Below are 15,969 nucleotides of genomic sequence, written 5' to 3'. Positions count from 1 at the left end.
CTGTATATTGAGTAAAACAAATCATTTTTGTCTTTACAAACCTTACAAAAGATCCTTTTTCAAGTAAAACTCACAAAGATACATTTTTTCAGGCATTTGTAGACATTTTGCATGTTTGGTTTAAGAGTTATGTTTGAATATTTTTTATTGCTTTTTTCACATTATCTCAGGATTCTAAAAACATTTCTGTCATATTGAGTAAAACACTAATTTTTGTATTCGCAAACTTTACAAAATCTCATGTTTTTTAGTAAAACTCACAAAGATACATTATTTCAGGAATAATTAGCCATTTTGCATGTTTGGTTTAGGAATTATGTTTCAATAATTGTCATATTGAGTATGACAGTTATACTGTCATATTGAGTAAAACAAAAACATTTTGTCATTGCAAACCTTACAAAAGATCATTTTTCTAGTAAAACTCACAAAGATACATTATTCCAGTAATTTGTAGATATTTTGCATGTTTGGTTTAAGAGTTATGTTTGAATATTTATTTTATTGCTTTTTCGCTTTATCTCAGTAAGATCATTACTATAATATTGAGTGAAACACTAATTTTTGTATTCGCAAACATTACAAAATCTAATGTTTTTTGGTAAAACTCACAAAGATACATTATTTCAGGAATAATTAGCCATTTTGCATGTTTGGTTTAGGAATTATGTTTAAATATTTTTTATTGCTTTTTTCGCTTTATCTCAGGATTCTAAGAACATTTCTGTCATATTGAGTAAAACACACATTTATGTATTCGCAAACTTTAACAAAATCTCATATTTTTAGTAAAACTCACAAAGATACATTATTTCAGGAATAATTAGCCATTTTGCATGTTTGGTTTAGGAATTATGTTTCCATAATTGTCAAATTGAGTATGACAGTTATACTGTATATTGAGTAAAACAAATCATTTTTGTCATTGCAAACCTTACAAAAGATCATTTTTCAAGTAAAACTCACAAGATACATTTTTTCAGGCATTTGTAGACATTTTGCATGTTTGGTTTAAGAGTTATGTTTGAATATTTTTTATTGCTTTTTTCACTTTATCTCAGGATTCTAAGAACATTACTATAATACTGAGTAAAACACTAATTTTTGTATTCGCAAACATTACAAAATCTAATGTTTTTTGGTAAAACTCACAAAGATACATTATTGCAGGAATAATTAGCCATTTTGCATGTTTGGTTTAGGAATTATGTTTAAATAACTGTCATATTGAATATGACAGTGGTACTGTCATATTGAGTAAAAAAACTCATTTATGTGTTTGCAAGCCTTAAAAAAGCATATGTTTCCAGTAAAACTCACAAAGATACATTATTTCAGGAATAATTAGCCATTTTGCATGTTTGGTTTAGGAATTATGTTTAAATAACTGTCATATTGAGTATGACAGTTATACTGTCATATTGAGTAAAACAACTACATTTTGTCTTTACAAACCTTACAAAAGATCATTTTTCAAGTAAAACTCACAAATATACATTTTTCAGGCATTTGTAGACATTTTGCATGTTTGGTTTAAGAGTTATGTTTGAATATTTTTTATTGCTTTTTTCACATTATTTCAGGATTCTAAGAACATTACTATAATACTGAGTAAAACACTAATTTTTGTATTCACAAAACTTACAAAATCTCATGTTTTTTTAGTCAAACTCACAAAGATACATTATTTCAGGAATAATTAGCCATTTTGCATGTTTGGTTTAGGAATTATGTTTAAATAACTGTCATATTGAGTATGACAGTTATACTGTCATATTGAGTAAAACAACTACATTTTTGTCTTTACAAACCTTACAAATGATAATTTTTCAAGTAAAACTCACAAGATAATTTTTTTCAGGCATTTGTAGACATTTTGCATGTTTGGTTTAAGAGTTATGTTTGAATATTTTTATTGCTTTTTTCACTTTATCTCAGGATTCTAAGAACATTACTATAATACTGAGTAAAACACTAATTTTTGTATTCGCAAACATTACAAAATCTAATGTTTTTTGGTAAAACTCACAAAGATACATTATTTCAGGAATAATTAGCCATTTTGCATGTTTGGTTTAGGAATTATGTTTAAATAACTGTCATATTGAGTATGGCAGTTATACTGTCATATTGAGTAAAACAACTAAATTTTGTCATTGCAAACCTTACAAAAGATCATTTTTCAAGTAAAATTCACAAAGATACATTTTTTCAGGCAATTGTAGACATTTTGCATGTTTGGTTTAAGAGTTATGTTTAAATATTTTTTATTTGCTTTTTTCGCTTCATCTCAGGATTCCAAGAACATTACTATAATATTGAGTAAAACACTAATTTTTGTATTCGCAAACATTACAAAATCTAATGTTTTTTAGTAAAACTCACAAAGATACATTATTTCAGGAATAATTAGCCATTTTGCATGTTTGGTTTAGGAATTATGTTTAAATAACTGTCATATTGAGTATGACAGTTATACTGTCATATTGAGTAAAACAACACATTTGTGTCTTTACAAACCTTACAAAAGATCATTTTTCAAGTAAAACTCACAAAGATACATTTTTTCAGGCATTTGTAGACATTTTGCATGTTTGGTTTAAGAGTTATGTTTAAATATTTTTTATTGCTTTTTTCACATTATTTCAGGATTCTAAGAACATTTCTGTCATATTGAGTAAAACACTCATTTTTGTATTCGAAAACCTTACAAAATCTCATGTTTTTGGTAAAATTCACAAAGACACATTATTGCAGGCATTATTAGCCATTTTGCATGTTTGGTTTAGGAATTATGTTTAAATAACTGTCATATTGAGTATGACAGTTATACTGTCACATTGAGTAAAACAACTACATTTTGTCTTTACAAACCTTACAAAAGATAATTTTTCAAGTAAAACTCACAAAGATATATTTTTTCAGGCATTTGTAGACATTTTGCATGTTTGGTTTAAGAGTAATGTTTGAATATTTTTTATTGCTTTTTTCACATTATCTCAGGATTCTAAGAACATTACTATAATATTGAGTAAAACACAAATTTTTGTATTTGCAAACATTACAAAATCTAATGTTTTTTAGTAAAACTCACAAAGATACATTATTTCAGGAATAATTAGCCATTTTGCATGTTTGGTTTAGGAATTATGTTTAAATAACTGTTATATTGAGTATGGCAGTTATACTGTCATATTGAGTAAAACAACACATTTTTGTCTTTACAAACCTTACAAAAGATAATTTTTCAAGTAAAACTCACAAAGATACATTTTTTCAGGCATTTGTAGACATTTTGCATGTTTGGTTTAAGAGTTATGTTTGAATAGTTTGTATTGCTTTTTTCGCTTTATCTCAGGATTCTAAGAACATTTCTGTCATATTGACACAAATGTTTGTATTTTCGCAAACTTTACAAAATCTCATGTTTTTTGGTAAAACTCACAAAGATACATTATTGCAGGCATTATTAGCCATTTTGCATGTTTGGTTTAGGAATTATGTTTAAATAACTGTCATATTGAGTATGACAGTTATACTGTCATATTGAGTAAAACAACTAATTTGTGTCTTTACAAACCTTACAAAAGATCATTTTTCAAGTAAAACTCACAAAGATACATTTTTTCAGGCATTTGTAGACATTTTGCATGTTTGGTTTAAGAGTTATGTTTGAATATTTTTTATTTATTTTTTCACATTATTTCAGGATTCTAAGAACATTTCTGTCATATTGAGTAAAACACTAATTTTTGTATTCGAAAACCTTACAAAATCTCATGTTTTTGGTAAAACTCACAAAGACACATTATTGCAGGCATAATTAGCCATTTTGCATGTTTGGTTTAGGAATTATGTTTAAATAACTGTCATATTGAGTATGACAGTTATACTGTCACATTGAGTAAAACAACTACATTTTGTCTTTACAAACCTTACAAAAGATAATTTTTCAAGTAAAACTCACAAAGATACATTTTTTCAGGCATTTGTAGACATTTTGCATGTTTGGTTTAAGAGTAATGTTTGAATATTTTTTATTGCTTTTTTCACATTATCTCAGGATTCTAAGAACATTACTATAATATTGAGTAAAACACTAATTTTTGTATTTGCAAACATTACAAAATCTCATGTTTTTTAGTAAAACTCACAAAGATACATTATTTCAGGAATAATTAGCCATTTTGCATGTTTGGTTTAGGAATTATGTTTGAATATTTTTATTGCTTTTTTCGCTTTATCTCAGGATTCTAAGAACATTTCTGTCATATTGAGTAAAACACTAATTTTTGTATTCACAAACCTTACAAAATCTCATGTTTTTTGGTAAAACTCACAAAAATACAATATTGCAGGCATTATTAGCCATTTTGCATGTTTGGTTTAGGAATTATGTTTAACTAACTGTCATATTGAGTATGACAGTTATACTGTCATATTGAGTAAAACAACTAAATTGTGTCTTTACAAACCTTACAAAAGATCATTTTTCAAGTAAAACTCACAAAGATACATTATTACAGGCATTTGTAGATATTTTGCATGTTTGGTTTAAGAGTTATGTTTGAATATTTTTTATTGCTTTTTTCACTTTATCTCAGAATTCTAAGAACATTTCTGTCATATTGAGTAAAACTGTAATTTTTGTATTCGCAAACATTACAAAATCTAATGTTTTTTGGTAAAACTCACAAAGATACATTATTTCAGGAATAATTAGCCATTTTGCATGTTTGGTTTAGGAATTATGTTTAAATAACTGTCATATTGAATATGACAGTTATACTGTCATATTGAGTAAAACAACTATTTTTTTGTCCTTGCCTACAAGCAATGTTTAGTGGGTTGACTCTACAGAAATAATCTTGATAAATTTGACAAAGTTGTCCTAATTTACGGACAAATCCAAGAATGAACGGACACCTAATTCAAGTCATTCAAAACAATTTTAGTGCCTTTCAAGTAGGTCCAATTACCGTATTTTTCAGACTATAAGGCGCACTGAGAGGCGGTATAGTACCAAATATGATTCTATAGCAGACCTGGGCATTCTGCGGCCCGCATCCGGCCCTTTGTGCGTCCCTGTCCGGCCCGCGTGAGGCCAATTATAAATTACAAAATAAATTTTAAAAAGTATCTATGTCGAGTGTGCAATACAACAGTGCTGCTTTTGTTTTGAAAATCGTTATTTGTATTACTTGCGTGTGCGTGATTGTGAGTGAAACAGCTGCAATGACAAATTACAAAATAAAGTTGAAAAAACATCTATGTCGTGCGCGCAATACAACTGTGCTGCTTTTATTTTGAAAAATATTATTTATGGGCGTATGTTCATGTGTAACCTGCGAGTGAAGGTGCACATGCAGCGACAAGTGATGCACGGTTTACCCCCGAGACGCTAAAAAGAGAAAAGTTGATGAAGAATGGCGTGTTTTCAACAAGACATGGACTGCCAAGCAACGTTTCCTCTAAGGTGCACGCTTGCGCAATTGCGCACTGCTCAAGCGTCCGCTACGCGCAGCAAATATATGCCGCGCACCAAATCAAATCACATCTGAATTCTAAACAAAATAACCACATTTATTCTATGTCATTTTGCAATGCAACTTTGAGTGACAGTGACAACAAGCGGCCCTAACGGTGTTCGTCAACACCGTTCAATTGAACACCGTTCAATTATTGTAACGTCTATCGAGATGCTTCGAGGACAGGAATTATATCGATCACTTTATTGAGCAAAACTGTTTATATTCGGCCATAACCACACCAAAAACATGTGTAGTGGATTGTCCGAAGCTTAAACAGGCAACAAAAGTAGTTTAGTAAAACAAATGTATTTACCCATTATCAGAAGTGCAGGTTGAATTAAGTTGGCCGTGCAGACAACAACAAGACACACACAAGCCAAAATCACTGTCGAGTTCCGGTCTTCTGCCATTTTTTATATGTCTCTTGTGCGTCATTGTTTCTTATCTAGTGCGTCAATGTCTTGTTGTTTTCCCTATCTGTTCCATAACAACTCGAATCCTTTAGACCAGGGGTCACCAACGCGGTGCCCGCGGGCACCAGGTAGCCCGTAAGGACCAGATGAGTAGCCCGCCGGCCTGTTCTAAAAATAGCTCAAATAGCAGCACTTACCAGTGAGCTGCCTCTATTTTTTAAATGTTATTTATTTACTAGCAAGCTGGTCTCACTTTGCCCGACATTTTTAATTCTAAGAGAGACAAAACTCAAATAGAATTTGAAAATCCAAGAAAATATTTTAAAGACTTGGTCTTCACTTGTTTAAATAAATTCATTAATTTTTTTACTTTGCTTCTTATAACTTTCAGAAAGACAATTTTAGAGAAAAAATACAACCTTAAAAATGATTCTAGGATTTTTAAACACATATACCTTTTTACCTTTTAAATTCCTTCCTTTTCTTTCCTGACAATTTAAATCAATGTTCAAGTAAATTTTTTTTTTGTTATTGTAAAGAATAATAAATACATTTTAATTTAATTCTTCATTTTAGCTTCTGTTTTTTCGACGAATAATATTTGTGAAATATTTCTTCAAACGTATTATGATTAAAATTCAAAAAAATTATTCTGGCAAATCTAGAAAATCTGTAGAATCAAATTTAAATCTTATTTGAAAGTCTTTTGAATTTATTTTAAAATGTTTGTTCTGGAAAATCTAGAAGAAATAATAATTTGTCTTTGTTAGAAATATAGCTTGGTCCAATTTGTTATATATTCTAACAAAGTGCAGATTGGATTTTAACCTATTTAAAACATGTCATCCAAATTCTAAAATTAATCTTAATCAGGAAAAATTACTAATGATGTTCCATAAATTCTTTTTTTAAGTTTTTCTCTTCTTTTTTTCGGTTGAATTTTGAATTTTAAAGAGTCAAAATTGAAGATAAACTATGTTTCAAAATTTAATTGTCATTTTTTTTCGTGTTTTCTCCTCTTTTAAACCGTTCAATTAAGTGTAAATATCATTAATTATTAATAATAACATAGAGTTAAAGGTAAATTGAGCAAATTGTCTATTTCTGGCAATTTATTGAAGTGTGTATCAAACTGGTAGCCCTTCGCATTAATCAGTACCCAAGAAGTAGCTCTTGCTTTCAAAAAGGTTGGTGACCCCTGTCATAGACAGTCAACACATTCTGTAGACAGGTTGGCACGACTTAACATTCACTTTTGTCCCACAACTGGTCCATTCAATGGCACAAAATACAAGAGAATTGACACGAAATATAGGTCAAAAGGTCAGAAATTCTACGACACATGAGTTTTCACACTTCTATCTGGAAAAACTAGTCATTTTCTGCCGTACAAACCAGGCCAAAACCAACCTGTCATCTGTCACCAACACCCGTAGCGCTAAACCACTGGTGCGTTTATGGCCACACAAAAAGTCGGACAACTCAAACACCACACAAAGTTACACTATGACTCCTCAGTCATACGTGTGCTTATTTTACTGTCATTTATTATTAATGTTAATTTATTTATATTAGTCATGGAATGCTGTTACACACACTATGTTGAAGTATTACTATTATTATTAATTATTATTTATCTTACGGTATATATCAAAAATAATATTGAGCAACATTTAATTGAAATATTGTCGATGTGGCCCTCCAGCAGTGCTCCGGTTGCTCATGCGGCCCCCGGTAAAAATTAATTGCCCACCCCTGCTCTATAGTGTCTTCAAAGTGTGCATTTTCTATAAAAAAGGGACTTGTCGAGACTAGAACCGATTATTCATGTTTATATTTATGGTGAACCCTGTTTCAATATACACACTTTTTGGTTTGCAAACCATGTCGAAGAACCCGTTAAGTGTGTAAATCGAGGGTCCACGGTATACCTTTTTAAATCTAGCGAGTGGTGTCATTATGAAACAGTATCGGTGGAGTGTGGTACCTCATTTACCCATCACTCCTGTGTAGTACCACATTCTGTGACTCAATGTCTCACCAATCAAACACCGTGCCCCTGTCAAGACGGGAGGTGCTTCACCACCGGGCATGATGGTGGCAAGGAACGGATATGTTTACCTTTTCTTCAGCAGCGTCCTTCTCCTGCTGGTGGCTTCTCTCAAGGTCGCTGCGGATGCCCTCCATGTCGGAGCACAATCTCTTGATGGACGTCTCCTTGTCCAGGTGAGCCTTCTGCTTGTCCTCCTCTCGGAGGGCCGCCAGTTGTTGCTTATGTTGGACACGGGCCAGGTGGAGTTCCTCACGCGAGCGCGCCAGCTGGGCCTCCAAGTTGGAGATAGTCTGGAAAGACACGGACGGAGGTGGTGTGTTGTAAACTCTTTAATCACTCCATCAGGTCCAAGTTTTAGTCATCATGTTAATTGTAAGTGGCAAGCAACAACGTGTTAATTACAAAAACCCCAAAAGCGGTGAAGTTGTCACGTTGTGTAAATGGTAAATAAAAAGAGAATACAACAAATCCTTTTCAACTTATATTCAATTGAATAGACGGCAAAGACAAGATATTTCACGTTCAAACTGGAAAACCTTGTTATTTTCTGCAAATATTAGCTCATTTGGATTTTGATGCCTGCAACATGTTTAAAAAAAGCTGGCACAAGTGGCAAAAAAGACGGAGAAAGTTGAGGAATGCTCATTAAAACACTTATTTGGAACATCCCACAGGTGAACAGGCTAATTGGGAACAGGTGGGTGCCATGATTGGGTATACAAGTAGATTCCATGAAATGCTCAGTCGTTCACAAACGAGGACGGGGGCGAGGGTCACCACTTTGTCAACAAATGCCTGAGCAAACTGTTTAAGAACAACATTTCCCAACCAGCTATTGCAAGGAATTTAGGGATTTCACCATCTATGCTCCGTAATATCATCAAAAGGTTCGGAGAATCTGGAGAAATCACCGCACGTAAGCGGCAAGGCTGAAAACCAACATTGAATGCGGTACTGCATCAAAAAGCGACATCAGTGTGTAAAGGATATCACCACATGGGCTCAGGAACACGTCAGAAAACCACTGTCAGTAACTACAGTTGGTCGCTACATCTCTAAGTGCAAGTTAAAACTCTATTATTCAAAGCCAAAGCCATTTATCAACAACACCCAGAAATGCTGCCAGCTTCACTGGACTCCGAGCTCATCTAAGATGGACTGATGCAAAGTGGAAAAGTAGGGATGTCCGATAATATCGGCCTGCCGATATTATCGGCCGATAAATGCGTTAAAATGTAATATCGGAAATTATCTGTATCGTTTTTTTTATTATCTGTATTGTTTTTTTTTATTTTTTTGTTTTTTTTTATTAAATCAACATAAAAAACACAAGATACACTTACAATTAGTGCACCAACCCAAAAAACCTCCCTCCCCCCATTTCTTTCTGTTATCAATATTCTGGTTCCTACAAGATATATCAATATATATCAATACAGTCTGCAAGGGATACAGTCCGTAAGCACACATGATTGTGCGTGCTGCTGCTCCACTAATAGTACTAACCTTTAACACTTAATTTTACTCATTTTCATTCATTACTAGTTTCTATGTAACTGTTTTTGTATTGTTGTACTTTCTTTTTTATTCAAGAAAATGTTTTTGATTTAGTTATCTTATTTTATTATTATTTTTTAAAAAGTACCTTATCTTCACCATACATGGTTGTCCAAATTATCTTCACCATACATGGTTGTCCAAATTGCATCAAAAAGCGACATCAGTGTGTAAAGGATATCGCCACATGGGCTCAGGAACACGTCAGAAAACCACTGTCAGTAACTACAGTTGGTCGCTACATCTGTAAGTGCAAGTTAAAACTCGATTATTCAAAGCCAAAGCCATTTATCAACAACACCCAAAAACGCTGCCAGCTTCACTGGACTCTGAGCTCATCTAAGATGGACTGATGCAAAGTGGAAAAGTAGGGATGTCCGATGCCGATATTATCGGCCGATAAATGCGTTAAAATGTAATATCGGAAATTATCGGTATCGTTTTTTTTATTTTATTTTATTTTCTTATTAAATCAACATAAAAAACACAAAATACACTTACAATTAATGCACCAACCCAAAAAACCTCCCTCCCCCCATTTCTTTCGGTTATCAATATTCTGGTTCCTACATTATATATCAATATATATCAATACAGTCTGCAAGGGATACAGTCCGTAAGCACACATGATTGTGCGTGCTGCTGCTCCACTAATAGTACTAACCTTTAACACTTAATTTTACTCATTTTCATTCATTACTAGTTTCTATGTAACTGTTTTTATATTGTTGTACTTTCTTTTTTATTCAAGAAAATGTTTTTAATTTAGTTATCTTACTTTATTATTTTTTTAAAAAAAGTACCTTATCTTCACCATACATGGTTGTCCAAATTAGGCATAATAATGTGTTAATTCCACGACTGCATATATCGGTTGATATCGGTATCGGTTGATATCGGTATCGGTAATTAAAGAGTTGGACAATATCGGAATATTGGATATCGGCAAAAAGCCATTATCGGACATCCCTTTGGAAAAGTGTTCTGTGGTCTGACGAGTCCACATTTCAAATTGTTTTTGGAAACTGTGGACGTCGTGTCCTCCGGACCAAAGAGGAAAAGAACCATCCGGATTGTTCTAGGTGCAAAGTGTAAAAGGCAGCATGTGTGATGGTATGGGGGTGTATTAGTGCCCAAGACATGGGTAACTTACACATCTGTGAAGGCACCATTAATGCTGAAAGGTACATACAGCTTTTGGAGCAACATATGTTGCCATCCAAGCAACGTTACCATGGACGCCCCTGCTTATTTCAGCAAGACAATGCCAAGCCACGTGTTACAACAGCGTGGCTTCGTATTAAAAGAGTGCGAGTACTGCAATATGAGGCCTAAAATAGCACAACGGAGACCCCCGGACTGTTGAACAACTTAAGCTGTACATCAAGCAAGAATGGTAAATAATGAAAAAATGTGTCTCCTCAGTTCCCAAACCTTTACTGAGTGTTGTTAAAAGGAAAGGCCATGTAACACAGTGGTGAAAATGCCTCTGTGACAACTTTTTTGCAATGTGTTGCTGCCATTAAATTCTAAATGAGTGATTCTCAGTGTGAACATGAAATATCTTGTCTTTGCAGTCTATTCAATTGAATATAAGTTGAAAAGGATTAGCAAATCATCTTTTTATTGACCATTTACACAACGTGACAACTTCACTGCTTTTGGGGTTTTGTGCATTGGTTTAACTTCCAGCATGTTGTCTCCTAGCAGTACACAAACCTGGACCCTTCTTCAAATCCCCACATCAGTCCCTGCACTTCCACTCCCTCCCATCCATGCAACCGCCCTTATTTCTATGTGTGTCATTCCCAATGTCACGGCCAATAGGGGATCGCTCTCAACTGATGAAAGCATCTCTGCATCATCCGTATATTTTAATGAGAGAATTATAGATTAAAGACTCTTCAGGGCTCAGATTAAATATAGCCTGGCCACGTTGCTGCGTAAAAAGACCGTTCGTGCCATTTTATGCCAGAGTGCAACAACAAGCTTGCTCAAGTGGATTTTATTTGTGTGTGTCGGTGCACACAAACAAATGCATCGGCCCGTCGGTGTGGCACTTCTTCCTTGAGTTGGCCCTGAATCTCTCCAGTGCTGGTTTAAAACAGACCCTCTTGTCCTGTGATCCACCAGCTTTGAGTGAGGCTTCGGCCCAAGGAGTGCAAAGCACAGTAAGAAACAGGAATAGTATGGGGGGTCTTAACTAGGGATGATGTTTGATAAGAAATTATCGAGTTCGAGCCTATAATCGAATCCTCTTATCGAACCGATTCCTTATCGATTCTCTTATGGAGTCCAGATAGGTTGTTGTATATGGAAAAAAACACAACATTTGGTTTAACAAAAGCTCACTTTTATTATATAAGAAAACAATAAAATCTAATAAATAAATAAATATTGACTGTTACCCACCTAAAAAATAAAATAAAATAAATAAATATTGACTGTTGTTACCCAAAGTATATTAAGTGGGATTTTTCAAAAAAACAAATATATACAGTAACACAAAAACAAGCTGTCTCTGTGATCACTATAGGTGTATAAATAATAATATAGTGTTAAATAAAATCAGTCCCTTGGGCACGAAACTGAAAATAATACAGCTCTCCAAAAAGTGCACTTCTGCTGCTATTGGAACATAACTGTTTGTTATGATGCTTTGACATTTTTGCACTTTATTTCTTTATTGAAAGAACATTCTACGAAGAGAAAAGTTCTTTGCAAATGTGGTTACAATGCTAATAAATGAAAAGTTAAAGCTAAAAAAAGAAATGCACTTTATTGAGTTAACATTATTTCTTTATGGGGGGAAAATGTTATGAGCTAGAGAATATAACAACTACACTACCCAGCATGCAACGGGAGTGACGAGCATGCGCGGTAGCCCCGAAAAGTGTTGCATGTTGCCACGCTGTGAAAGTAAACATCAAGAACTCAGCCAACACGCCTCGTCTGCATTATTTATAATTAGACAAATAACACATCTACAGTGTGATTTTGTTTTGTTTACAAGGAAAGAAAAACAAAAGTTAAAAAAGTGAGATATGTAGTATATATATGTATGTGCTGCGGTTGTTTTAAGAACGTTGCGACAGCTGCCGTAAAGGAGGTGCGTTGCTAGCCTGGTTGCTATGTTTCCGGTTGGTGGTAAAAGTGTTGGTCATGTGTTTTACCCTGCTCAAATCTCTCAGTAAAGTTATTCGATGGATTATAGCTTTTGTTTTGAACTTTATTACACCTTGGAGCGCTTTTTCCCGTCCATTGTTTTCCTGCTTTCTCTATCTGCGCCTAATGACTGAGCTACGTGACGTCATTTCTTGTGATGTCCCACGGAGCATTTCTGGTCGGGACGGGATTCGAATAAAGAATCAACTCTTTTCCTTTACTATAGTGGTCTCGATAACGGGTACCGGTTCTCAAAAAGGGATTCGAGTCCGAGGACTCGGTTCTTTTCTTATCAAACAACCGGGAAAACCGGTTTCGAGTATCATCCCTAGTCTTAACCTCAAAACATGTCATATAAAAACTGTCACCTAATGTATAAAGAAGGTATGGAGCGTACTTTGTTCAGTCAGGTATCAGGGTTCAGTACGTTTTGGCCAATCAGGCGTCTGCTCTGAAGAGAACGCCCAATATCTTCCTCCAACTGTTCTTTGAAGTAGTTGCAAATAAATAAAGTAATAATGTAGAATGTGGGTACATAAATAGGGTATATGTATTATGTATATATACCATAATATGGTATATATACACAACATATATGTTATATATGTTGTGTTACTGACTGTACACTTAAAGGCCTACTGAAAGCCACTACTAGCGACCACGCAGTCTGATAGTTTATATATCAATGATGAAATCTTAACATTGCAACACATGCCAATACGGCCGGGTAAGATTAGTAAAGTGACATTTTAAATTTCCCGCAAAATATTCTGCTGAAAACTAGGGATGTCCGACAATATCGGCCTGCCGATATTATCGGCCAATAATGCGTTAAAATGTAATATCGGAAATTATCGGTATCGTTTTTTTATTATCTGTATCGTTTTTTTATTTTTATTTTTATTAAATCAACATAAAAAACACAAGATACACTTACAATTAGTGCACCAACCCAAAAAACCTCCCTCCCCCCATTTCTTTCTGTTATCAATATTCTGGTTCCTACATTATATATCAATATATATCAATACAGTCTGCAAGGGATACAGTCCGTAAGCACACATGCTTGTGGGTGCTGCTGGTCCACTAATAGTACTAACCTTTAAGTGAAGTGAAGTGAAGTGAATTACATTTATATAGCGCTTTTTCTCAAGTGACTCAAAGCGCTTTACATTGTGAAACCCAATATCTAAGTTACATTTAAACCAGTGTGGGTGGCACTGGGAGCATGTGGGTAAAGTGTCTTGCCCAAGGACACAACGGCAGTGACTAGGATGGTGGAAGCGGTGATCGAACCTGCAACCCTCAAGTTGCTGATACGGCCGCTCTACCAACCGAGCTATACCGCCCCTAACACTTCATTTTACTCATTTTCATTAATTACTAGTTTCTATGTAACTGTTTTTATATTGTTTTACTTTCTTTTTTATTCAAGAAAATGTTTTTAATTTATTTATCTTATTTTATTATTATTTTTAAAAAGTACCTTATCTTCACCATACCTGGTTGTCCAAATTAGGCATAATAATGTGTTAATTCCACGACTGCATATATCGGTTGATATCGGTATCGGTTGATATCGGTATCGGTAATTAAAGAGTTGGACAATATCGGAATATCGGCAAAAAGCCATTATCGGACATCCCTACTGAAAACATCTCGGTATGATGATGTTTGCGCGTGACGTCACGGATTGTGCGGACATATTGGGACAGCATTGTGGCCAGCTATTAAGTCGTCTGTTTTCATCGCAAAAAATTCCACAGTATTCTGGACATCTGTGTTGGTGAATCTTTTGCAATTTGTTTAATGAACAATGGAGGCTGCAAAGAAGAAAGCTGTAGGTGGGAAGCGGTGTATTAGCGGCTGGCTGCAGCAACACAACAAGGAGGACTTTGAGTTGGACAGCAGACGCAGTACGGTGAGTACAGCTTTGGCTTCCAAACATTTGATCGCTTGCCCGTACGTGCGTGTCGCTATGTGCATGTCACTTACGTAACTTTGGGGAAATATATGTTTCTTGTCGACTCTGATGGCGGCCGGGATGTCGTCGAAAGCCACAACGCCCGCCGCCGCTCCGTAGCTAAGTTAGCTTCAATGGCGTCGTTAGCAACAGCATTGTTAAGCTTCGCCAAGCTGGAAATTATTAACCGTGTATTTACATGTCCACGGTTTAATAGTATTGTTGATCTTCTGTCTATCCTTCCAGTCAGGGGTTTATTTCTTTTGTTTCTATATGCATTTGAGACATATGCTATCACGTTAGCTCCGTAGCTTAAGAGCTTCGCCGATGTATTGTCGTGGAGATAAAAGTCACTGTGAATGTCCATTTTGCGTTCTCGACTCTCATTTTCAAGAGGATATAGTATCCGAGGTGGTTTAAAATACAAATCCGTGATCCACAATAGAAAAAGGAGAAAGTGTGGAATCCAATGAGTCAGCTTGTACCTAAGTTACGGTCAGAGCGAAAAAAGATACGTCCTGCACTGCACTCTAGTCCTTCACTCTCACGTTCCTCATCCACGAATCTTTCATCCTGGCTCAAATTAATGGGGTAATCGTCGCTTTCTCGGTCCGAATCTCTCTCGCTGCTGGTGTAAACAATGAGGAAATGTGAGCAGCCCTTCCTCCGGTGACGTCACGCTACTTCCGGTACAGGCAAGGCTTTTTTTATCAGCGAGCAAAAGTTGCGAACTTTATCGTCGATGTTCTCTACTAAATCCTTTCAGCAAAAATATGGCAATATCGCGAAATGATCAAGTATGACACATAGAATGGATCTGCTATCCCCGTTTAAAAAAAAATAAAATAATAATAATAATAATTTCAGTAGGCCTTTAAATAGCCTGCTAGTATACTTTTTCATGATATTCTAATATTTGGAGATAGGATATTTGAGTTTTCTTAAGCTGTATGCCATAATCAGCAATATTAAAACCACAAAAGGCTTGCAATATGTCAGTTGATGTGTAATGAATCCAGAATGTATGACATTTTCATGTTTTTAGTTGCATTACAGAAAATAAAGGACTTTATCACAATATTCTAATTTTCTGAGACTGTCCTGTATATACCATAATATGGTATATATACACACACAACATATATGCTATATATGTTGTGTTACTGACTGTACACTTAAAACCCTGCTTCTTCTCTCCTGTAAAGTGATTAACTGGAATCAAACACACATTTTTATCTAAAACATTTCAAACCAAGCATAAAATAAAAAAAATCCATCGGATCTTTT

This window comes from Entelurus aequoreus, linkage group LG22 (assembly GCF_033978785.1).
Source record: "Entelurus aequoreus isolate RoL-2023_Sb linkage group LG22, RoL_Eaeq_v1.1, whole genome shotgun sequence".
NCBI classification, from domain to species: domain Eukaryota; kingdom Metazoa; phylum Chordata; class Actinopteri; order Syngnathiformes; family Syngnathidae; genus Entelurus; species Entelurus aequoreus.
This window is presented reverse-complemented; position numbering follows the sequence as displayed.